This window comes from Rhinoderma darwinii, chromosome 3 (genome assembly GCF_050947455.1).
Source record: "Rhinoderma darwinii isolate aRhiDar2 chromosome 3, aRhiDar2.hap1, whole genome shotgun sequence".
NCBI lineage: Eukaryota > Metazoa > Chordata > Amphibia > Anura > Rhinodermatidae > Rhinoderma > Rhinoderma darwinii.
The window spans coordinates 21,382,005-21,408,319 of NC_134689.1; the positions used below are offsets into that span (position 1 = coordinate 21,382,005).

The 26,315-nt window shown below is 41.7% G+C and overlaps 1 protein-coding gene and 1 long non-coding RNA gene across 2 annotated transcripts in view; one reads left to right on the forward strand and one right to left on the reverse strand.

Annotated features, from left to right (window-relative positions):
- Positions 1-26,315, reverse strand: part of SGCD (sarcoglycan delta) — a 423,838-nt gene that overhangs the window by 338,012 nt on the left and 59,511 nt on the right. The gene's annotated exons all lie outside the window — the stretch shown is intronic.
- LOC142750900 (uncharacterized) lies at positions 1,267-22,443 on the forward strand. Its single transcript, XR_012882628.1, has 3 exons — positions 1,267-1,343; positions 13,124-13,240; positions 22,127-22,443. It is a non-coding gene; the product is annotated as an uncharacterized LOC142750900 (long non-coding RNA).

Sequence of the window (26,315 nt, forward strand, 5' to 3'; positions counted from 1 at the left end):
ATTACATGACAAGCAGAGTTGTAAAATTGGCTTAGCTCAATAACAACAATAATGCTAGTTGAGCAAAGTCCAAATATTAACTAGATTGCCCTGACTTCAGAAAAAACACTAATGAAGCCTACAAAGACCATCGAGCCTACAAAGACCACCGAGCTTACGAAGACCACCGAGCTCACGGAGACCACCGAGCTTACGAAGACCACCGAGCTTACGAAGACCACTGACTCAGTACAAACTACTGACTAGATCTTCTTTGATATGGACCTCCAAGTTCTATTTCAAGATACTTTACTGATAGAACATAGAATTTTAGTTTTGTTTCATGATTATGTCTACAACTATCCACAACTCTGCTTTCCTGCCGACACCGCCACATTTCCTGGAAAAATTTCCCCATCCACACCTATTGACTTAAGTATATATTTTTTTTTATTTCATTTTATCTCAGGAGTATGTGTTATCCCTCCTCCAATTCCATGTCACCCATCCAATCTCATATTGTCTGTTTTCCCGCTAGGGGTGCGCTCACACCTGGCGTATTTGCATTGTATAAAAATACGCTGTGGAAAACTAGAATGTATGCCTAAGTGAAAAATATTCCGCAACGCAGACAGATTTCTCTAGCTCTTGCATTGAACAATTTATTTTCTATAGGCATACATTGTAGTTTTCCACAGCGTATATTTATGCTGCGGAAATACAATGCAAATGCGCTATGTTTTAGCCCTTAGGGCTCATGTACACAGCCCTCTTATGGATCTGTATGACCTCAGAATTGTATGGACACGTAATACGGCTCTCATAGAAGTCGATGGGACCCTACTAAATCTTTGTATGGCTGCGATTTCATTATACTACTATACCATGGAGGTATCATCCCCTCGAAGATGTTCTTGGAGAGAATATCTCGGTAATACAGCGACGTTTATTGGCATCCTATGGCACACGAACTGTGGACAATGTGTTCCTCCGGAAAAGCTCTGATCTCTGCTGTATGCATGTTGTCTTTCCTTGCTGCATTCTACCGTCCATTTTAATGTAAAATAATGATTATTTTTATCACATCCATTTTTTTTAGCTAATTACTCATTCTCATTCGCTTTATTCACTATTTGTAATTTTGTCATTTTTTAAGAAATCAATAAAATGTACCAGCAAAATGCAATAAATTCCCAATTGTAATTACTGAGTCTAATCCTTTTACGTGTTTATTAGCAGTCATGGCAATATTGCTCTATGATGTCACTACAGTTGTCCTTGAGGTCGTTGCATCGCCAGAGGCACATCTTGAAATGACTTCTCTCTCTCAGTCTCAGTACGATGTTGAGGAATAAGAACAAAAGGTTTGAGATCAATTTCTATTTGTTTTTTTTATTTTTTTTAATCTGTACATACTGTACTCCCCGAAGAGATGTTTCCTATGCCCTAAAAAATCTACTAATAAAAGACTTTCATTTTAGCATATCCTAAATGCCCTCCGTGCCACACTGCATAGAAGTACTAATGCAACTTTTACTTTATGTACATTTTAATTCTGTCTTATAGATTCTTTATGATCTCCACCCACAATATTATTTTGGTTTTGTAAAAGTACAATATTAAAATTACTAAATATTATTTCCTCAATTCTTTAATCAGATAAATAACTTGAAAATCATTACTAGCCTTAGAAATGTCACTTGTGGTGACCCCGAAGCTGGAAAACCCAACCAATGCCATGAAGCTAAAGTCATAGTGAGAGTATTATGAAATCAAAGGGATTCAGCCAAGTACCGAGGGGTCGGGGGTCTTAGCTTCTCGCTGATATGTGCATAGCTCAGGTGCCATTCATTTTAGTGAAGCTGTGGCTGAGGTGTTAGGATTAGGGTACGGTCTTACATTCCGGCCGAAGGGTGGCTGAGACGTGGCCGTGGTGTGGCCGAAAGCAGCGCTGTCATACTGTTTGCCGCGGTTTTCAAACTGATTGCTAATGGCCACGTGGTTTTGCAGGTAAATAGTTTACTTACAAAACCATGCGGCCAATTAACAATCAATTTGAAAACCAACCGCGTCTCAGATGTCCAGGTGCCGCTATGTCAGACCATACCCAAATCCTACACAAACCCTTTTTGTAATGCTACTAATTAATTTGTTCTTTCTGTGCCTCAATTTTTGTAATTTAAGCAAAAACTGAAGAGTTTTTCTTAAAAAATAGCACGGTTACGAAAACTACTGCAAAAAAAAATGCAATAAAAAAACCTGACTCTTGTAAATACACCCATAAAGGGGGGGGGGGGGATTAAGGCAGTGGCTAAACAAAACAAATACTGTGATATACCACCCCGATGAAGGCCAAATGGACACTCTTTTGGCCTCGGTTGGTGAATGGACCCCTATGGATACATTTAACGTATACGCCAGGATCTTAACCTAGCATATATGTTGTACATATGACTCAGATATATTGTGCACAGAGCCTAACTATATCCGTAGACAAGTATGCTGTAATCATGGGCATACATATATAGAGACAACTAGTGTGTTCAGTATAAACTGCAGATAAGAAGAGACCAACAATAAGGTTTCTTTAATCCGATGGAATAAGACATGTATTTATATACATTGGTGCCGGTTAATGTACGGCCTCTCCTCCCCGCTTCCTTTTGTACACATATAGCTTTTTTTATTAACTTTTCAGAGACAACGACAATGCCAGGCAATCCCTTTTGTAGGTAAGGGTTAAGTAGGTGCTACTGCTACCTGTCACTTTGTCACCTATGTACACATCACAACAGAAGAAGGGACTCTTCTGGTGGCTTATCAAGGACTGTGCTGACCTACTTCCACGGGCCTGTCGGGGCTGCTTAATTAAGGCGTTCCAGTGGCGTATAGCATATCCAAGGCACAGAGAACTTCAAACCCATGTATCATTTTTTTTTTCCCCAACTTGGTGCTGGTGAATGTCATTTGCATCCTAATCTATCTTGCATGAAAAGAAGAAAAACACATTTTTTGCAAAGTTGCTAACTAACCAAATCCTCAAGGAGACTTACTTAGCTGGTATTGCTATTACCTGGGGCTATTACAGTGACACTGCGGCTCCGCATATTCCTAATGCACAACACTATAACCTAGGCAGCTGTAAGTGTCTCTGATAACTTAACGATCACAGGATCGTTCATAAGTAAAAGGTCTAAGAGTAAAGGTGATTTTACACGAGCGCCGATCGTTGATAACAGGATGTTGATCGGCGCTCGTTTGTTCCATTTACATGAAGCAATGATCGGGAGTATGGGGACAAACATTATTCAACCCTGTACAGTTTGCTTTTTGTCGGCAGCACAGAGAGATGTTTCCGACAACCGATAATTCTTTTCGACAGCATAAACAAAGCGATCAGCCGATCAACGAGCATTTGCTTGTTTGTCAGCTGATAGCTGTCCTGTTTAAAGAGGCTCTGTCACCACATTATAAGTGCTTTAACTCCTACATACTTTGATCGGCGCTGTAATGTAGATTACAACAGTGTTTTTTATTTAGAAAAACGATCAATTTTGACTGACTTATGACCTATTTTAGATTTATGCTAATGACTTTCTTCATGCCCAACTGGGCGTGCTTTACTTTTTGACCAAGTGGGCGTTGTGGAGATGATTGGGAACGATACGATCATATAATCGCTCGTTCAGCCGATCATTTCATGAAAAAGGGCCTTTAAACATGTGCCGACTGACGATATAGCGAGTTATCAACGTTAAGAAGACATGTATTTATACATAACAGTAATCACATATTTCGATCGCTTTTGAGATCACTTGTCTTTCTGGCTACTGACAAACAAATGACTGTTTACGTGACAAACTATTTCTCGCTGATCATGCAATTACTGCATGTTTATACTGGCCAAGGGCTGAAAACTTTTAATCGATATTATGATTTTTTTTACATGATAATCTCCCCAGTGTAAAAGGCCTGTAAAGGAGTATTACAAGAATTGACAATTTTCAACTATCCACCGGATAGATAAGTGTCTGATTACTGTGGGCTCCACCGTTGGGACTCCCATTGATCACTAAAATAGGGATCCTGAATCCCCCATTCCTCCGTACTAGACCCTCTTGTCGTCTATGGGGCTAACGGAGACAACCGAGCACTGTACTCGGCTGTCTCCGCCAGTCGCAGACTTTAAATGGGGCGGCACAAATATGCTTGACCACTGCTTAATTTAAGGTTCTCCACATTGCGGTAATTCAGGAAAGGGGAGTTAAGGACCCCCGTTCTAGGGATTGGTGGGGGACCTGGCGATCAGACGCATCATTTATCCTGTGAATAGGTAATAATTGAAATTCTGGGAACACCTTTTTAAGCCCATTTCTACAAACAGATGTTCATTGTTAGAGATCACTAGTTCCAACAGGTAAGCAATGCAACCTGGACAAAGTTTGTGGAAGGCCCTTGGGTCAAATGCATGTGGGGCACCTTACATATTTTGGAGAATAATACTGCCTTAATAATGGCAAAATAATACTGCCATATTGTGCTTTCCACTATGTAGTGCCAAATACCAGCACTATATAGCTAATAAATTATACATTCGTCCAGCTGCTGCATGGTAGTGCCAACATAACCGTGCCATACATTGCCCAAACAGCAATACATTACAGTTCCCAAATAATAGAACCGTAGAGTGCCGAAATACACCACAGCATACAGAAACACTCTCATGAAAGTGCCTGGGAGGAAGCTTACACCAGGCTTCACATGGCGGAGATGGTTTAGTGGAGGTACCTACATAGTAGAGGCCCCGGGAAAGTTGTCCCTTTAGCCCATGCCCATACCATAATCTAGTCCTGAAGCTTGTAATGACCTGTATAAAGGTATTTATGTTTATGATGATGATTCGATTGTTCGGAACCAATGGAAATCCTGTCTGACCCATCTAGGCTTAAAGGAGTTGTCCGGTTTCAGCAAATGACTTAATTTTTTTTTTTTGTAATTAAAAGTTATACAATTTTCGAATAAGCTTTCTGTTTTGACTTCTTACCAATTTCAAGATCTCCGCTTGTTGTTATTCAGTAGGAACATTCATTGTTTTCTTTCCAGCGGATAAAATTCTGTCTATGGTCTTGTGATGGACACACAGGTGCACAGCTCGTTACAGTAAGTGTATCAGAGCTGTGTCTTGTAACGAGCCACGCACCTGTGTGTCCATCACATGACCATGGACAGAATTTTATCCACTGAAAGTAAACAATGAATGTTCCTACTGAATAACAACAAGCATAGATCTTGAAAACTGTGAGGAATACAGAAAATATATTGGAAAATTTAACATCTTTTCATTATACAAAAAATTCCATTACTTTGCTGCAACCGGACAACTGCTTTAGTTCTATCAAAAGATGGTTATTCTACCATGGCAACTTTATTGAATCCAACTAGATATTTTTCAGATATTTTTGACCTGGCAAAAATAAACATAAAGCCAAAATGTGAATACTGCACTGGGATCCAAGAGGTCGGCTACAAGACTAATGACTACATGTGGGGTTCGTTTATGCGAGTTATATGTTGGCTCAAATGATTGACGTATGAGCCTGCTAACCATGTAGGGTTAAGTTTTCCCTAGGGTCTAATAACAATCTACTGTTCATTAACTAACAACACATCAATTTTATGGGACACCAATTAACAAAAGGTTTAGTGCCGGATCATCCTCCCCCATGTCAATATGTTCAATTTTCCTACCCACTTAATTTCCGTTGACCATCGGCTTCCTACACAAACCACATGTAGTAGGTGTGGTGCTTGAGTGACTAGTAATCAGGGGCATAGCTATGGGGGGGGGTCAGAGGTAGAGGTCGCAATGGCCCTTGCGGGGGATCAAGGGGGCCTAGCTGCAACATAAGAAGACACCAGTATTATAAATGACACATGGGGGCCCTATTAGAGATTTTGCACTGATGTTACTTGATTTTTGCTATATCTACTAGCAAAGTCGAAAATCTTAAACCTGATCGGAAACCCATCATATGGTTTCCCACCATTCTAGATGGAAATAGTAATTTAGATAGCTTGACCAATATTTAGTCTAATACCAAACCTTCGAGTCTAGTGACTAGAGATAATAAAATTGATTCACCTTATTTACAAATTCTCTGATTCACCCAGTCTTTGAATTACCGGCCCATAAAACAAAATTATCTTTTACTTCCATTAACCAAAAGCTTATGGTTGTTGTGTCGCAAATTGGTGACATAATAATAAATAAGATGGTGTCACCATGATCGAAGCTCAAACAACAAAACATTCTGGTTTTCATAGTAAAAAAGGGCTAATAGAAACCTTAGTTGTAGCAATCTCCTCTAGAGCAGTGGTTCCCAATCGCCAGGCCGCGGACCAATACCGGGCCGTGGAACATTTGGTACCGAGCAGCGGGCGGATACGCTGTGTAAAGTTACATTGCCCCGATGGCCGCAGAGAATTGCAGGGAAACTGTGGTGTCCGCTACGGAAAACTGCAGCCAGCCTCCTGGGATGACGTTTCATTCCAGGAGACCGCTGCAGCCTGTGATTGGCTGCAGCAGCAGTCACATGGGATGAAATGTCATCCGAGGAGGCCGGCCCTCTGACATCATCAAGGTAGGCTTCCTGGGATGACGTTTCATCCCATGTGACTGCTGCTGCAGCCAATCACAGTCTGTAGTGGCGGTCACATGGGATGAAACTTCATCCCAGGAGGCCAGCCTGGAGGAAGAAACACAGACTTCTGGGCAAATATAAGATTTTATTTTTTTTCTGAGTTGCGTTTTTTGCCGTGGAATTGCTGTGATTCCGCCGTAATAAACGCAACAACTGCTATTTGTTGTGGGTTTTACCTCCCATTGAATTCAATGGGGGAAAACCCGCAACAAATAAGCAGCGTTTACGCAAATAGAATTGACATGATGCGGAATAAAACTCTGCACCGCATGTCAATTTTGGAGCGTTTTTTCCGCTCACAATTTACGCAGCGTGTGGAGGAGATTTGTTCTATCTCATCCACTTTGCTGCTACTGTATTATGCTGTGCATTTTCCGTACAAATTCCGTTGTGGAAAATTCGCAGTATTTACGCAACGTGTGAACTGACCCTAAAAACATAATTTTATTTCCATTTAATTGGAGTCTGCAGGGGGTTTTGTAATGCGCGTGATTCCTCCCACCGTCTTACATGAAACTGGTCCTTGGTGCAAAAAAGGTTGGCAACCGCTGCTCTAGAGAGTATTTTTTCTAGCAGGATCTGACCATCCTTTGTGCAGTTAAACTATAGACGTGATCAACTCTATGGAAACACTGAACGTCAATGGCTTATGTCTGCGCTCTGATACAACTTGAGAATTTGTGGTTTAATGCTGAGCTGGGTATTTAGTAGAAGAGTCAGGGATATAGGAAACAGATTACAATCCATCCTCTGCTTGGGATTAAACAATAACATGCCATGCAACACTTGATGATTTGACATTCACATATACTATTGCAGCCCCCTGTGGCCCATAAATGTGCAGACATTTTCTGCTGCGGCTTAGGACGCTTACCAAGTAACCCGTACGCATTTATTATGGCTCAGATTTGATAAATGTGCATTATATCATAGATGATATATCCTTTGTTGTTTAAGGTCTCTCCTGGAGAATAAATTGAGACAGATTATATATATATATACAGATGTAGCAATCCTTATTTATCATCTATCCACAGGATAGTGAGATTGAGGGTTTCGAACCCCCAGATCCTCCTCACTACACCCCCCGGAGTGAGGAGGAGCTTGAATGGAGCGGCAGTTGAGCATGGGCCCGACGCTCCATTCAATGTCTATGTGAATGATGGAAACATTACTGTACACGGCTGCTTCCGTCATTCCCAAATACTTTAAATAAAGGGGCAGCGCGCATACTCGACCACCGCTCCATTCAATGTCCTCCTCACTACGGTCAAGCAGTAAGCAGGAACAGGGGGTTTGCAACCCCTGTTTTCACGATTGGTGGGGGGGGGGGGTCCCAGATGTAGGGCCCCCAGTGATCAGAAAATTATCACCTATTCACAGGATGCTTTGAGATTCTGGGAAAAACCCTTTAACTTGACACTGATAACTTGCTGCATCCTGATAAATTTTCACTTAACACAACAAAAGCCATTGAAAAGCATTTTGCGCTTTAAAGGAGTATTCCTATTTTAGACATCCAGCCACAGGATGTGCCATAAATGTCTGCTAGATGTAGGTCCCAACTCTGGGACTCGCACTTATATCGAGAACAGGGGTCATCCGACCCCCATTTCATCTGTTGTGGCGCCGCTGGCTGCAAATTTCAAGCAGGGATTAGTGAAGAGGGGGTCACGCGCTCGCTCTATTCAATGGGAGTTACAAATACAGCCGAGAAAGCACTGTTTCCATAACAAACATGGAGCAGAATAAAGACAGACGTGCGCATGCGCGGCCCTCTCTCCGCTAGCACTTGCCTGCTATCTGAGGCCAGCGGCCGTAGCACTAGGTGACCCCTGTTCTCTATATAGATATTTAAATAATATATTTACATATAAATAATATATATACACGCATATAAATATCAACTCGATTTGTTAAGATATCTTAAATGAACACGGGAAAAACGTGTCATGCTCCACCCCCTCAGGTCCTGCACTAGGTATAACACTGGCTTATCACTACTGAATATACCGTGGCCTAGATGAAAACAATCTTCACAGGCTGGTCATATACCTAATGGTGTCATCTGTAGTCATCATAAAATATCTGTCTTGAATATTTACTCCCATATTGATGTGTACAAATTTAATTATTCGTAAAATGGGCAATAACAAAAACATCATTGGTATTTTGGGGACCATTACACCGTCAGTATCATCCCTCGCTGTGGCTCCCAGTTTGCTACAAGGCTGGCATGATGATGTTACTTGAGTTCCAGGGATTATCCAGTGCTATGAAAATAATCCTTAAAGAAATGTTCCAGTTTTGTGTATATATGGCCTCATTCACATCTGGACGGAAAACTGACGGAACTCATTAAAGTCAATAGGTTCCATCAGCCGCCGGTGGTATCCGTCGTGCAGCGAAACCGGCTCTTCCAGTTTTTCCGTTGTTCCGCCCTTGTGAAGGAGCAGAACAACGGAAAGCCGATCGCAGGTGTAAACCCAGCCGAAAGCTTACATTTTGCAACTTTCCAATATACTTTGTGTATCAATTGTTTTTAAAAATCTCTATTTACTGTCAGTGAATGAAAAAAATTCTGCATACAACAGAAGCTGAAAACCTGTTCTAGTCAATGTACTTTTAACACAGGTGCACAACTCAGTAAGGCTATGTTCACACACTTAACAAAAAACGGCTGTAAAATACGGAGCTGTTTTCAAGGGAAAACAGCCTCTGATTTTCAGCCGTATTTTAAGCATCAAGAATTTTTTGATGCGTTTTTTACGGCCGTTTTTGGAGCTGTTTTTCTATTGACCCAATGAAAAATGGCTCAAGAAGTGACATGCACTTTTTTACGGGGCGTTTTTTTACGTTTAAAAACGCCCCGTGGGAACGGAACGCCGTTTTTCCCATTGAAATCAATAAGCAGATGTTTGAAGGCGTTCAGCCCCCGTATTTTTAACCGTTTTTCGGGGTGTTTACCAGTGTGAAAATAAGCCGTGTGAACATACCCGCAGGGTATACACACGGCATTTCATGTGCAGCGTTTTTTTTTTTTTACATTTCTTGGGAAAAATTTGAGGAAAATATTTTTACCAAAGAAGCCAAAAAAAGTGTGAAAAACATAACCATAGTGTATCTCATCTCTCTCTAGTAATGAGATGTACAGACTGATACATGGTAACAAACCTTCAACGGGGTGATCTTGACATTTATTTGATACAGAAAGTTGTGTATTCTAATCAAACACGAGCACTCCTCTACCTGGTTTAAACATATAGCAATGTACATTCTGGTCCTCCTGGTTCATAAACAGAATGCCTAAAACTGTGTTGGGAAATGGAATGTAAGTATGCCATTCAGTGTGTAGGAAAGCAACTAGAACCCCTGATTGCAATGTAATGGGGCCTCAAATCAGGAACGTACATTTGCAGATGGAGCGTTTGAATGAGGACAGAGCAGGGTCTTCATATGAGACATCATATATAGGTCTCAGTTTAAAACATTGTTAGAAATTTCTCCACTTTGGACTATCCCTACTTGTTAAAATGGTCTATTGACAATAAGCAGATCATAATATATCCCGGTTTTGGGACCCCCAGTGATCGGCTGTAATCTGTGGGGAAATCTGGCAGTAAGTGCTTAGTTTCCCTGCAGCGCCACCACAGGGGAAATGAAGCGTTACACAGTGTCCATTTATATTAATGGATTCTCTGTGAACTACAGGACAGGTCCTCCAGAGAGAAAAATGCTCCATGTAACGACTCTCAACTCTGAGTTGAGGGTCCTGAACAGAGGACCCTCCTCTATTACCTCAGAATTCCCTAAAAGGTTATATGGAAATGTGTTTTAGAAACTGGACAACCCCTGTAAAGAGGATGTCTGGTTTAGAAAACGGAGTCGGAGTTAATAGAATAGAGTCCCTCAGTCAGGACAATCTTTTAGCCTGAGAAGAGATTGGCTACAAAGACTAACTCTACTCTGAAGGACCCAGCACATCCACACATTGATTTTAATGGGCACTGTGTAATGCTTAATTTGCCTTGTGGGGGCACTACAGTGAAATTGTACACTTGCTGCTACAAATTACAACTGATCTCTGAGGATCCCAGCAGCCTGTGATCAGCTTACCATCTAAGACCCTTCTAAGAAAAAGAGTTTTTTGAAAGTGGACAACCCCTTTAAGTGTACGTCACCGTTAATTACCTAGGTTTCGAAATAAAAGGGCTTTGTCAGACAGCTAATTTTTATTTTTCACTAACTGCTTCATTTAGAAGGCTTTCTAAACAATGGACTTACTTTGTATAAAGCCAAAAAATAAATGCATAGTAAGCATTGGCTCAGCCAAAAGGGTTGTCTGTTTCTAATCAGATCAGGATTTATCTCACTATTTTACTTTTTAGTTGAGCCGGGTTTTTCATACAAATAACAACCTCAAGAGCATCTGTCACCGCTTTTTAAACTACAATCAATATCATCGTGTTTATTCTATTGGGAATATTTCAATTAATTGAAGGCCATTAAGCTTTTTGATGTGCTGTTTCTCCATTTTTGGGAATTCAGAAATAGATCCAAAATGTATGCTAATACATCTGAATATATCGTTCTATGGGCAAGCTCGGATATTTCCGTACTCCCGGCCAACTCTCCACTGAGTCTCCGCCGAATGCAGCGGCTAGTGGCTTAATTACAAGACGGGGTTGGGGGAGCCCCGTTCTCGAGACAGGTGCGGGTCCCAGACCTGGAATGTCTAAGCTTAGAATCATCAATGTCTGATTGGTGGTATCCAAGGGGAAACGGTGTTCGCTGTCCTGGATGGCAAAACCTGTCACTATAATGGGGCCCCCTCTCTTCTATGTACATCACTGCCTTAGGCCAGATTCACAGGAACAAGCGCAAACTCAGACGTGAAGAACTGACATTTTTCACGTCCGAGTTGCACCCGTGCGGGTCCCGTTTTCATGGATCCCCATACACTTGAGTCTATCGAAGGATCCGTGAAAACGGAAGAAAATAGCACATGTTCTATTTTTCAACGGACCCTTTACACGGTCCGTTGAAACAATGGCCGTGTGAACGGTCCCATTGAAATACATGCGTCCAAGTGACGGATGTATACTACGGTTGTCTGAATTTGGCCTTATACTCATTAAGGGCTCATTCAGATGAGCGTAATACACGTTCTTGTGCTGTGCATTGAAATGACTCACATGTAATCAATGTCTGTACAAATAAAGCTGCTCCCACATGCGTTGTTTTTCACACAGCGTGTGTCCGTTGCGTGAAACTCACTGTATGTCCTGTATTGCTGCGTTTTCACTCACCTAGTCGCCCATTGAAGTCTGTGGGTAGAGAAATATATATTTTTTTTAAATAAAGTGTTTGAACGGACGTGAAAAACGCAGGCCACGCGCAAAGCACACTGATGCCGATACGCAAGGTACACAGACAAGAAATGTAGGAAAAATGATGCTTTTTTTATGCATGAAAATCGGACACGCTCGTCTTGATTTCAATGGGTTTTATTTTTGCATCAGTTGTGCCAGGTTTTTATTTTTTTGACAGAAGAAATACCGTAGTCTGCTGCGCTATTGTTTCCGTCAAAAAAGACGGAAACCTGACAGAAAGGAGCGTTCCGGGTTTTCTTTTACATTGAGGTCAATGGATAACGGATATAAACTGATATGCCATCCGTTTGTATCAGTTATGCATTACATTTAACGGATTCTGGGTTTTTTCTGCACATGCTCAGACTAAGGCTTCATTGACATCTGCGTCAGGGTCCCGTTCAGACGTTCCGTCTGAGCTTCCCGTCGGAACGGGACACTGACTGAAACAAACGGAAACCATAGGTTTCCATTTACAATACCATTGATTGAATGGTACCAATGGTGACTGATCCGGTGCCAATGGTTTCCATTTGTCTCAGTTGTGCAAGGGTTCCGTCGTTTTGACGGAATGAATAGCGTAGTGGACTACGGTATTGATTCCGCTTGTTTCAGTGAGGGCTCCATTCTGACGGAAAGCTCAGACGTAACGTCAGAATAGAGCCCTGACACGTATGTGAACGAAGCCTAAAAATGAAAGCAAGAAAGATGCAAAGATAAAACCGGATCCGTTATAACTGATAACAAACTGACACAAACTGAAAGAGTCAGTTTTTTGGACGGATCCGGTAAAACTGATCCGTCAAAAACAAACCTATTTTACCTTCCGTTGCATTCAGTCTGGCATCAGTCTGTCCGTTTTTTTAATTTCAACGGATCTGCTAAAACGGATGCCACAACGCAGATGTGAACGAAGCCTTAGACAAAGACTAAATGATGACAGTGTCTAGAGCTCGGTGTCATATCTCCCTGAGTACGACTTTGTGTATGATAATTGTTGTTGGATAAGGTGTACAACAAAGAAAACATTATTAATCCTCATTTTTGCATTTATTAATATCATTCTGTCAGGAGATATAATATCGGCTGCTAATGAGTCCCCTGTGAGAAGATTAACATAAAATCAAACCTTCAGACGTAGGCTCGGTATACAGTACAGTGCAGCATAATCTGTAATTCTATGATAAGGTAAATAGATATAATCTTCCAAATTGTAGATTGCGGCATATTTCATCTCGTTTTTCTTCATTACATTGAACTACGAATGAACTCAGGAATGGAGTCAATAAGAGCACGGACACAACTATATTTGATCTTCTATGAGAAGTATCAGACTGTCTTAAAAAAAGAGAGTAGATGGCGAAGGTGAAGGGAAGGCGTAACGATTAATGATACTGATAAGAAACGGCGCTGTATGCTAAACTTAAAATTAAAGGGACACACCGATAGACACTGAAACTGATACTCTATGTTGTGCACTGTGCAGGGCCCAAGGAGGCGGAGCATGACACAGGGCTTCCCTGTTTGGTGTTATTTGCTCCGCCCACTCTGTCCCTGCACTAGACAACACAGTGTGTCATCAATTTAGTCATCAACTGTGTCCGGCGCAGTCAAAAAATAACGGGCCGGACACAACTGTTAGATGTGAAGCAGCCCTCACTAATATTTTTTTATGTAGATTAAAATGGTGTAAAAAGTGAACGTCATGTTGTTTTGTATACAGAAAAAAAAAATTTGGATTTTGCCAAGAACCGATGAGAAGAATAAAAAGAGATTATCAGATCTAGAAACACGATTTTCTGCTGCTCTGGAATAAAACGACAAAATAATTGACATCACAATCTCCATTCTTCTTAACGTTCCATGTTTTTTTCCTCTATACGAAACACTATTGCCATCAGACAAACCTGGTTTCCCTCTGAAGTGGAATGGTGAAGGCATATTGGGAATACAGAAACACCTACAATGGAGTTGTGCCTATATATGAACAACGTACCAAGACGAGCGCCTCTCTTAAAGGGGCTGTCCAATTTAGGAAATCCAGTTTCACATACCCTGTTAGGGATTCTATAGGTAATAGATACTCATCTCCAGAGTGGACAGCGGTTAGGGTATGTTCACATGGCTTATTTACGGACGTAATTCGGGCGTTTTCCGCCTCGATTTACGTCCAAAAATGCGGCTCGATAGTGTCGGCAAACATCTGCCCATTCATTTGAATGGGTCTTACGATGTTCTGTTCCGATGGTCATTTTTTTTACGCCCTGCTGTCAAAAGGCGGGGCATAAATAGACGCCCGTGTCAAAGAAGTGCCTGTCACTTCTTCAGACGTTAAATGGAGCCGTTTTCCATTGACTCCATGGAAAAACAGCTCCATTTATGTCCGTAATTGACGCAGCGAAAAAGCGCCTCAACATGCCATGACGGCTGAAATTACGGAGCTGTTTTCTCCTGAAAACAGCCCCGTAATTTCAGCCGTAACGGACGCTGCCGTGTGAACATACCCTCACAATGAGCGTATCTCTCCTATATTATAGACAGCCCATTAATTTGAATGAACACTGTGTAATGCTTCATTTCCCCTGTGGTGGCACTGCAGGGAAATTGAATACTTACTGCCACAGATTAGAGCTGATCGCTGAGGGATTAAGCAGGAAGACACTTTGTGATAAATTTATCGTCAAGGAACCCTTTTAACAAGTAGAGATTGTTCAAAACAGAGAACCACTTTAACCAAAAAAATGTATCCTGCGCGAGCAGTAGTAAAGAGAGTGAAACAGTCTTATTTGAATATAGAAACTGGGGAATTTAGAAAGCTTCCGCAAGGAAACAATACAGATAAGAACATTATATAGGGGTAATACGGTTTATATAAAACTCGAATATATTCCGTAAGGTGAAAGTTTAATTTAAAAATCCACCGAGTAAATGTTATTTTCCAAGTGCTCCATCTTCCGAGTAGGAGTAATGCTCTCTAATAGTCGATACTTTCCTATTATTTCTGGTGCCATTCTTTATTTGCTGTTTCACAATTTTAGTCGCTCATATCTGGAAATATTCCTGGTCTCTCGAAGCGATAACCGTAGTTATAGGATAAGCACATGCCAGCCCGTCCAGGTAGATATCAGCCGCTCCTTTACCCACAAGGTATCTCCTTGTCCTTGCATGCCCTTGCTTGGTATTGAATTAGTTTAGTAATTTTTCATAAATATCACATTGGTACCGGGAAACTCTGCTGGTATGTGAAAATCAGGCTGAAATTGTTCTGTCCTGTTGCAGAGCCCATGAAATGCTTTAAAGCTCTATTATCTGTGACATGAAGGAGTGAGCGGAGGAGGCAAGGGAGAAGAAGAAGGAGGGGGAGGTATTGAGCAGCACAGAGGAGAGAGCGAACATACAGTAATCCACACAGCGGCTGGGAAACGGATCTGAGTCTGGATGAAAAACTATAAATCCTGCGGACTTTATCTGCAGAAGGAGGAACAGATACAGAGAAGTCACTTTCCTGGGGAGAGGAAGGAGAAGATGCTACAGAGCCAGGAGCTTAGATTGCAGTAGGAAAGGCAATGACTTTCCTTAGCTTATTACTTGGCTCTCATGAGCCTGGTGATGGGGGCTTAATGTGTTCTGCATCTGACAGCATAGATCTGCCAAGTGTGTTATGCCCTGTGCATCAGGCTGGCACATCAGCCACTTTGAAGTACGTTACAAAGTTTCATAGTTGACATTAATGTAACATGTTGAGTAACTTTGTAAATATTTTGCTTATTTTGTATTTATTTTGAATTACAAGAGTTTTTATTCTCTGTTCACATCCAAAGTAAAATTCAAAATGGCTTGTTAGGGCATGACCACACGTGGCGGATTTCCTCCGCAACTGTCCGCATCAATGCCGCACAGAATCTGCGTTGCAGATTCTGCTGCGGATCTGCACAAAATGTGCAGAAAATTGATGCGGACTAGCTGCTGCGGACTGCGGGAAAAGTGCTTCCCTTCTCTGTATCAGTGCAGGATAGAGAGAAGGGACAGCACTTTCCCTAGTGAAAGTAAACGAATTTCATACTTACCGGCCGTTGTCTTGGTGACGCGTCCCTCTTTCATCCAGCCCGACCTCCCTGGATGACGCGCCAGTCCATGTGACCGCTGCAGCCTGTGCTTGGCCTGTGATTGGCTGCAGCCGTCACTTAGACTGAAACGTCATCCTGGGAGGCCGGACTGGAGACAGAAGCAGGGAGTTCTCGGTAAGTATGAACTTCTATTTTTTTGACAGGTTGCTCTATATTGTGATCGGTAGTCACTGTCCCGGGTGCAGAAACAGTTACTGCCGATCGCTTAACTCTTTCAGCACCCTGGACAGTGACTATTTACAGACGTCTCCTAGCAACGCTCCCGTCATTACGGGAGCCCCATTGACTTCCTCAGTCTGGCTGTAGACCTAGAAATACATAGGTCCAGCCAGAATGAAGAAATGTCAAGTTAAAAAAGCAAGACGCATCCGCAGCACACATAACATGTGCATGACAGCTGCGGACTTCATTGCGGAAATTAGAATCTCCATTGAAGTCAATGGAGAAATTCCGCCATGAGTCCGCCACTGCTCCGCAACAGACAGAGCATGCTGCGGACACCAAATTCCGCTCCGCAGCCTATGCTCCGCAGCGGAATTTTACGCATCGTCTAAACGAACACTGCTAAATTAAAGTGAAAGTCAATGGACAAACGGCTCCGCTGCGGATTAACGCTGCGGAGTGTCCGCAGCGGAATTTAAGTGAAATTCCGCCACGTGTGAACCCAGCCTTAGGCCCTGTTCACATAGACTTTTTTTTTAGAAAAATCTGCCTCAAAATTCCTTCACAAATTTTGAGGCAGATTTTGATCTGCGGCAGAACATTTGCCGCATTTTTTTAAGTGTATTTCAGCCACGGCCATTGAGTGCCGCGGGCAAAAAAAGATGCGAAAACCGCTTTCTCTGCCTCCCATTGATGTCAATAGGAGGTCGGAGATGGAAATGCCTGAAGAAAGGGCATGACACTTCAAAAAAACACTTGCAGGAAAAAAATACCTCCCATTGATTTCAATTGTAGGCGCTTTCGGACGTTTTTTGACGCGATTTCCGCATCAAAAACAGCTCCAAAAAACTCTGTGTGAATATACCCTTACCAGCCCAGATGACAATAGGCCTCATGCACACAACCACATTTTTGCAGGCCGCAATTTATCCGCAAAAATGTGGCCCATTTCTTGTTTTACAGCGGGCTTAATGTGTGGAAACAAGTGGAGACAAAATATGAAAGCAACAATTAAGATTCTAGTTATGGGCAAGATTTGTCTAAGGACCTGTTCACACCAGCGTTCAGGTTCCGTTCATCGGTTCCGTTCAACCTTTCCCTCGAGGAACCGATGAACGGAAAGCCGAATGGAAATTATCGCTTACGTTTGCATTACCATTGATTTTGATGGTAATGCCTCCGTTTCAGTTTGTTTCCACTCCGTAAAGTTCAAGTTTTTTTCTTGGCAACAATAATGCTGTCGACTGCGCTATTGTTTCCGTAAAAATTATTTTTAACTTTATGTAACAGAAACAAACTGAAATCAACTAAAACGAAAGCATTGTCATTGAATTCAATGGTAATGCAAACAGAAGCGATATTTTCTGTTCGGGTTTTCGGTTATTGGTTCCTCTGACGGAAAGGTTGAACGGAAGCGGTGAACGGAACGCGAACGCTGATGTGAACAGGCCCTAATTTTCACAAATCAGGCCTACAGTCTGTGTTTCTGTGATGTGGTGATGTGTGTTTTTGGGTAGACAGTGAACGAAAAAAATTTTTCTGTCCTTAGTTGTACCTGGTTTGGGAAAGCTTGGTGTCCAACTACCAATATGGTTGCCATTACAGCTCCCACAGATTTGTCAACCAGCTTTCCTTGAGTCCTGAATGGCAAATCTTCCTAGTAAAGCAGTGATTTGAGAGTGGAGAATGCATCACTACATAAAAAGTCACGATTGTTGTAAAGAAGCTAGGTCAGCACCCCTGTAGGACTTGTAATGGTGGCCATATTGGTTGACCAATGCTTTTTTAAAGGAGGACCGTCAGCTATCCCTAAATGTCTGTTTAAACAATAACAATTCTGGAGCGTCTTTCCATAGAACTCTTTGTTGTACCATTCCTCTGCTATTCCTCCTGGAAGTATAGAAATAAATTGACATGTTTGCTGTAAATGGGGTGTGTCCCTACACAGTCAGTACTGATCATTAGACAGTGTCAGACAGTGTAAAGACTGACACCCGCAAGAAGGGGAATTTGTCAATTTATTCTTACTTTTCCAGGAGGGATATCAGAGGAATGTCACACTGCAGAGTCCTAAGAAAAGATGCTTCAGCATTGATATTTCATAGGTATTGCAAGTATTTTCTAAAACAGACATGTCGGTCCTCTTTAAGTGAAATTCATTTATTGGTAAAATTAAGCACCATTTTTCATAGTAAATTAAAAAAAATCCCTGCAGATTAGATTATAATCACATGACAGATAGGCGCCTATGTGCCTGGATTTTACTACGCACCATATTTGCAGTGACATGAATATAAGCGCACAGAGGCCTCGCTTGATTAAAATCATAAATATACTGCAGGCGATATTTTCTGTATACATGTGTTTTAGCATAACTACTAGGCTAGAAAGAAAAATAAATTGAAAAACAAGCAATAGCTCCTAGGAGCCTAAGTTTTGATAGCTTATATGCTTATTTTGGTTTAGATCTATTTGTTTTATAGCTATTGTGCCTCAATCCTAAATAGATCTCGCTATAATTAAGTGAAGATGTTCAGTTTTTTTTATTTTTAACAAACAACAACGACAATAATAATAAAACTTGTGCGGAGCCGTAAAACTTAGAGAACTACAATATCTGTATTTATGGCTTAGATGCGAGATAATGTCCAACTGGTTTCAGTCTCTCTTTTTAATATGAGATTTATTGCGATTATATATTGTTATTCTTTATGTATAAAAGGAGATGCAGCGGTGCTGAGAAATCACTGCAAAAAGGAGGAAAATTTGGTAGTACGTTTCTAAATCATGGTGCAAGAGAAAGCCCCACCGATATTAAATCTTGTCCAAAAAATGTTAAAGAACTAAAGTTTTTATGCTTTTCTTTAGAGGGGGTCGTGTTTTTTTCATAAGTTTTGAGTCAATTGTCAATAGTTTATTAAAGGGGTTTTACAGTCATAGACATTTATGATGTCCCCTGAAGAGGACGGGAGTCCGGTGACCCTTGCTTGTCAACCAATCATAATCGATGGTCACTCTCTATTAGAATAGTAATTACCAATTACTAATCCATCGTGTTCCATTATTAAATATAGCGAAACGCGTTGGGTGCGCGTTGGTTTACGTGGTTCCGGTCCTTCACCGGTGCTTGTATTTCTCTATCACACCATGTATGTATTTACCATTCAGGGTTAACCATATGTACTTATGTATTCCACTGTGTATGCGTACCTGTGTATTATGAGATTTGGTAATTGCCTGTATTTACTTACCCCTTTTGGGATGCATATACAAAATATGTTCTTATATGCCCTATATGTAGGACCTTGACACAGTCCTTATACCCATCTTTACCCACAGTGCTCTTTCTTTCTCCTTTTTTTTTGAAGGTTGTACTCTCTTTTACTTTTTTGTATATTGTTTTATTTTGTAATAAATGTCATTTTTTACTTTTATGCCAAAAAGCCGTGCAGTTCCCCATTAGGTTTTCTTGGTTTTGTTCTACACGGACTAGTCATACCTATGCGTCATTTATCAGAAGATATAGATATTAATTTATGGCGATTGCCAATAAGGAAGATCAAAGTTGGGGCAAGTTTTCTTGGTCTCCAAAGCAGGCTGTTCAGAATTTGTCCTACCCTTTGATTTCTGTAGTTCACCATAACGGCTCTCAAGTGCCACCTCCAAATTTCAATCTCCAATTGCGGGACATTTTAAGTTTTGCACAGATCTGCACAAAAACACCTGCAAAAAATCCCAGAAATGCCCATTTTGGGCCATACAATTGCATATGCCCTGCCCCATTTGAGGTCCATTTTTTTTGGACAAACCCGAAAAAATGGGTCAGTTAGGAATCATGAATGCTTCCTGTCGCACTAGATGGAAGTGCTCATTGGATCCCAGCATCTAGTAGGCGCCACCTACCCAGACTACCCCTCATCCTTGCCCTGATATAATATATATGATGTACAAATGATAAGTTTTCTAATAGTTTACATTTTTATTTGGTGGGTATGGGAAAACTAATCATGTGCATAAAGCGGTTATCTCAGTTTTATATCACAAAGGTTGCTCGCTCCACCATAACCTATGGAGAGTGTTGCTGCTGTGAATGTATATTTGGCTCTTGAACGCTGAAAAAAAACCAGATCACACGTCTGGCATTTGCTGCTCAGTGGCAATGATGAATCCGGAGACAAGTACTTTACGGTGCTGGCACTCAGAGGGTCATAACTAACCGTTCTCTATTGAGAGCAAAACAACACGTAGATCTTAACAGAAGCCGCCAGATGCGACATCATGTGTGGTAGACACAGTGCTCGGCACTCATCCATTCCCATAACTCACATCACAGCCTAAACCTGTCCCCTCTCACTAAAGGAGGTCATAAATCCCTATATATTTTGTATATAGACGGTGAAGGATATTATTTATTATTACGATATTCTGAATTAAAATGTATTCCCGCCGCCATGAAGCAGAAGCATTCCATCTTACAGCTGTATACAGTTCTCCTGGATACAACATCACAGGATTTACATAACAAAAATCATAAAATGTTATTGGGGCCTAGTTTTTAAAGAAGAACTAAACCTAAAATGCAACGGGCCCCATTTATTAGTTACTGTGGGGAAATATATTACATTCACCTATTTTAATGAATGGCTGTGCAGAAGTAGTAGTCACTGTGAGCACTGGCGTCTGTGGGGGCCCAAGGGGCCCCTCTGCCACGTAGGAAAACTCTAGTATTATGAATGACCCATGGTGGGTGGGGTTCTTACACATATTGCATTGGGTCCAAGAGTTCAAGTTACGCCTCTAAAGGACGGACCAGGTCCACCAGCGCAGGAGCCACTTCTTGTCCCAAATATGGTTTGTAGAGAGAAGCCTGAGCAAGGTTTTCAAATGCTCTAAATTCTAACTGGAATTCCACATAAAATCCATGGCAAAATCTTCAACAAAATCCACTTACTGTTGATGGAGTACAGCCCCCTTCCCCCAGAGAGTGACAAGACCTCATACAGAGCCTCATCTGTGTGTATAATGTGGCTCGGCTGCTTTTCTAGGCCCTCAGGACTACAATAAAGCGGTAATCACCTATAATGAGATAACTCTGCTCATGGTATCCCAGTCTACACAGCAAAGCTGACAACTTGAAACCAGCAATACTTCAATATTTTTATGTGGTTAAAAAAAAAACAGCAATAAAAAAAAAAGTTAATTTTCTGATTATACTTTCCCTTTTACAGCTATTACACATTACTAAATCAAAACATTTAAATTGCACTTTTTCCTTGCGGAACTGTTCCTTTAAATAATAAATGCCTCCACAATCTCAGTAAAACCTCATGTTAAATACAGCATTTGGCTGTGGTTTTCCTTCTGCAATAGTGATGCTGTCTCTAACCACTGGCTTTTGGGCTCCCCTATGTGTGTACCTCCTTTCAATATTACTTCAGTCCTTAAGTAGATTTCATACATACAAGCAATTACCCGCTAAGCTGAAATTCAGTAAATTATTAGACTAGGGCTTAGTTTAGAGAAACATGATCGGGAAAATGTCAAGACCGCCAACAAGTCAGCTTCTCCTATACAGAGCCAATGATTATTACTTTACCGCTGCTCTTATGATCATGCTGGAGCATTTTGATTGGTAAGATATATGTGCATAATCTGCCATCGCTGGGCCAGAGTGAGGAATGGGAATGAGCAGATGACGTGTTCCACATAAATGATAAATGTGGAACCCTGGCACCCGGCACTTTACTTGATTGTGTAATCTCCTGATTGATTCCCTTTATTCCAGGATGCTGGCTGCCATGTGACAGGTGATTTCCACTCCGTACAACTGAGCTTACACTTTAATGGAGTGATCTGAATATTCTATTCCTTCCAGCTGCAAAAATTCCATCCGCTGTATATGTCAACTGCTGTAGGCGGAAATACATACAAAGTGTTGTCAACCATCAGTTAAAGTGGCTGACAGTAATCCAGAGTCCTTTGGGATTCGAGTGCCTTAGTGGCAGAGGCAATGGGAGGTAAAATCCAAATGATCGATTGATGTAAAGGAAACAGAATTTGTGTAACTATTTCCCTGATTCAGCATGGTATAAAGTGACCACACAGAGCAGAGAAATGGATTGTGTTTATGATCTGTGTTTAATTTCCTATAACCTTTTTTACATATATATTACTTTCTACTCCTCCACTGAGTAATACAAATATTACGGCTAAAATGCGAAGCCATAAATGTACATTTTTCAAGCCTCACTGCACAGGGAAACCTGAGGAAGCCAGAAGGTGTGTTGTCCTAATAAAATAGGCAGCTGCGTTTTGAAGCATACCTATCATTAAATATATATATAGTAGTACCTGAATAACACCGGCCTATGCAAGGATTCCGTTGGCGTTGATGCTTTGGAGCAGCTCTGTTCGCATGGGAACAGGGCCTAGATAAGTATAATGTTTTTTTGTTTTATTTGTTTGGGAGGCGCTCTCTACAGTGGGGGGCTGTATGGTGCTATCTACAGGGAGGCTGTATGGCGCTATCTATAGTGGGGCTGTATGGCACTATCTACACGGGGAGGTGGGGGCGCTATCTACAGGGGGACTCTATGGCACTGTCTACAGGGGGAGGGCTGTATGGCACTATACAAGGGGAGGGCTATATGGCACTATACAGGGGTGAGAGCTTTATGGCACTATATACAGGGTGGGCTATATGACACTATCTACAGAGGGACTGCATGGCACTATCTACAAGGGGGAGCTGGGGGGCACTATCAACAAGGGGGAGGTGTATGGCACTATCTACAGGGGGGCGGTGGCGGGCACTATCTACAGGGGGGCTGTATGACACTATCTACAAGGGACAGGTGCGGTCACTATGTACAGGGGTCTCTATGGCACTACATACAAGGGGGAGGTGAGGGCACTATCTACAAGGGGGATTTATGTCACTGTCTACAAGGGGAGGGAGAACTATCTACAGGGGGGAAGGGTGGCACTATATACAAGGGGGATGTGACACTGTCTACACAGAGGGCTGTATAGCACTGTCTACAAGGGGGGCTGTATGGCACAATCTGTAGGGGGGGTGTATGACAGGGCTGTATGGCAAAATCTACAGGAGGGGCTGTATAGCACAATCTACAGGGGGGGCACTATCTACAAGGAAGGGCTGTGTGTGGCACCTACGGGGGCCCAGTCAAAAGTTTGCTATGGGGCTCAGTCTTTCCTAGTTACGACTCTGTTCAGAGTCTCAGTAATTCTTCTCAGTCATAAAAAAAATACCCTTAGTGTAAAATGGGAACTATAAGACAAGTAAGAGGGGAGGAGGGGGATGCTACAGCACTCAAAGTTTCAGTGAAATGGCATGAAAAGGAGGAGCATCAGCAGGTACATCTGATTGGCTCAGAGCATACAACATAGCTCTTACATCACACCAGAAAGAACATGCCCACTCAGTAAGAAGGGATAAGGATAGCTTTCAGGAGTTGTAGGGGGCAGGAAAAAGACCCATATTAGGTTAGAAAAGTTTTTAGCTACATTGTATCTACTATTGTGATTTGTGTTTGGTTTTTTTAAAGATCGGTACGCTTCATGCTCATTGCTGATGATTTAGACCAGTGTTTCCCAGTCTTTATTAGCCAAGCACTCCCTACTGAAATAAATTACTTCAAAGTACGCCCAAGGCTATGATTATACACTGTGCTATACATTAAAAGCACAGCATGAGATCCCCTAAAGATATGACATGTACCCCCAGGGGTACACATATTGTACCACACTTTGAGAAGACAATATGTCTTTATAAGTACATTGTAAGCCCTCGAGGGCAGGGTCCTCTCTCCTTCTATACCAGTGTGCCATTCATTCAGATCATTGTTTATTGTACTTGTTATGTCATGTACTTAAACCCGTTTTCATATGTACAACGCCCTGGAATTAAAGGCGCTTAAAAATAAATTATAATAAGTGGAGGGACACTTTAAAACCTAAGTGGGCGAGACCTAAACCAAACTTGAGCAGCCTGGAGAGACACTTCAGAACTTCCTGCGACCACTTCAATGTATGTGGCTACATGTACTCAAATGGTGGTCACCCAGCCGGAAAGACAAGTGGTTGCTAGGCAACCTGAACTCAAGCACCCAGCAGGAGATCTGCATGAATAGAAGACAATATTTTTGCTAAAATAGAAAACAATATTAAAACTCTGTGTATAACATTACTCCAGTCAAAATAGATTTTAAAGGGGTTGTATAGGATCATAAAAACACGGCTGCCTTCTAACACAAACAGTGCAACACATGTCCTTGGTTTGGGTCTTGTATTGCAGCTATGCTCTATTGAAGTGAATGGGGCTTACTTGCAATACCACACACAACCTGTGAACAGCTGTTGCAGTGTTTTCGGAAGAAAGCAGCCGAGATTTTCTAACCTCTTTAATATGGTCAGGCACTCAAAGAGTCAAATGCATTTTCAAGTCTGAAAAATCCCTCCTAATTGCTTATCACTGTCAGACTTCTCCAAGAACCTCAGAGAGGCATGTTCCCCTTCAATTTTCTTTTCATTTAAAGAATGTATATTACATTGTCTATATACGTCAGAAGACGGCACAGCGATACTGCGTGACATATTTTCATTAGTGTCGGCTAACGATATTAGTTGCTTGACGCATTCTCTATAAGCGTATTCTTGTAACACAGGACGCGTCATAATATGCGTAAAAATGTGAGTAACAAGTAAACAAGCAGAATAAATGACTTAGTCGTCTAAAACCTGTGGCAACTAATCCGAGATTTGATTTCACGAACCTTGATGCCTCACCAGGGTTAAATTGATTATCGTATTTTTTGCTCGCTTAAAGATCATGGGCCGCGTTGCCTTTCGATGGTTTCTTCCCTGTCGTGCTAGTTAAAACTTAATGTCATCTACGAACCAACTAGAATTATCATAGTGACTTCAGGAAAGCTGAGGCAGATGAGTCAGCAGCCACTTTATTAAGCGGACCTTTTACCGCCATTTACACCGCGCTAATCTATTTAACATATTATGAGTATTTAAAGCCTATTTCCAGTTACTTGTTTAAGAGTTCTTGTCAAAATTTGTCTCCCGGGTAATATTAAGAAATTATTTTAATTTAAAAAGTGCGTATTTTATGTCTCTCACTACTTAACATGTCTTACTAGGCTTTATAGCTTTTTTTTCTCTGAGGCTGTGCTCTCCAATGTAATGGATGGAAACCTTACAATTCTGCGTAGTTCCGAGTCCAAGGATACATTTGGGCCATCATTTAGGCAATCCTAACACAATATATGAGTATTCTTCTCATTTTCGAGGCACAAACTGCTGCTTTAACAAGTGAACTACTGCCTATAATAAGAGAAGAGGCCCATACGTTCATGAGTTGTCCTCTATTAAAGTTTTCCCACAAACATATGTATCCCCTATCCACAGGATAGGGGATACATGTGTGATTGCTGGGGCGCTGACCGCTGGAACCCCCCCCCTCCCTTCATTTCTGTGGAGCTGCCCGAGACAGCGGTACCAGAAGTCCAATAGAAATGAAGGAAGCGCTGGCCGAGCATGCGCACCAGTCCTCCATTTTCATGGAGCACTTTGGGGACTTTCGGTCCCCCGTTCTCCTCATCACTGGGGGGTCCCAGTAGTTGGACCCCCAGCAATCTCACATGTATCCCCTATCCTGTGGATAAGGGATACATGTATTTTGTGGGGAAACCCCTTTAGGGCCTCATGCACACAACCTTGATTGGGCCGCAATCTACAGATTCTAGTGTCCGTATTTGGGTCCATTATGCCTTCAAGATGCTTCCGCAATCGTTCCGTATTTCCGTATATTACAACCGTGTTGTTTACGTGTGTCATACATATTTACCGGTCCACACCCTTAGGAAGGTCACGTGATTGGATCTCCCAGGCGTTTTCCATCAACGTATTCACAAAATGCGGACAAGGCACGGATGTCTACTGTG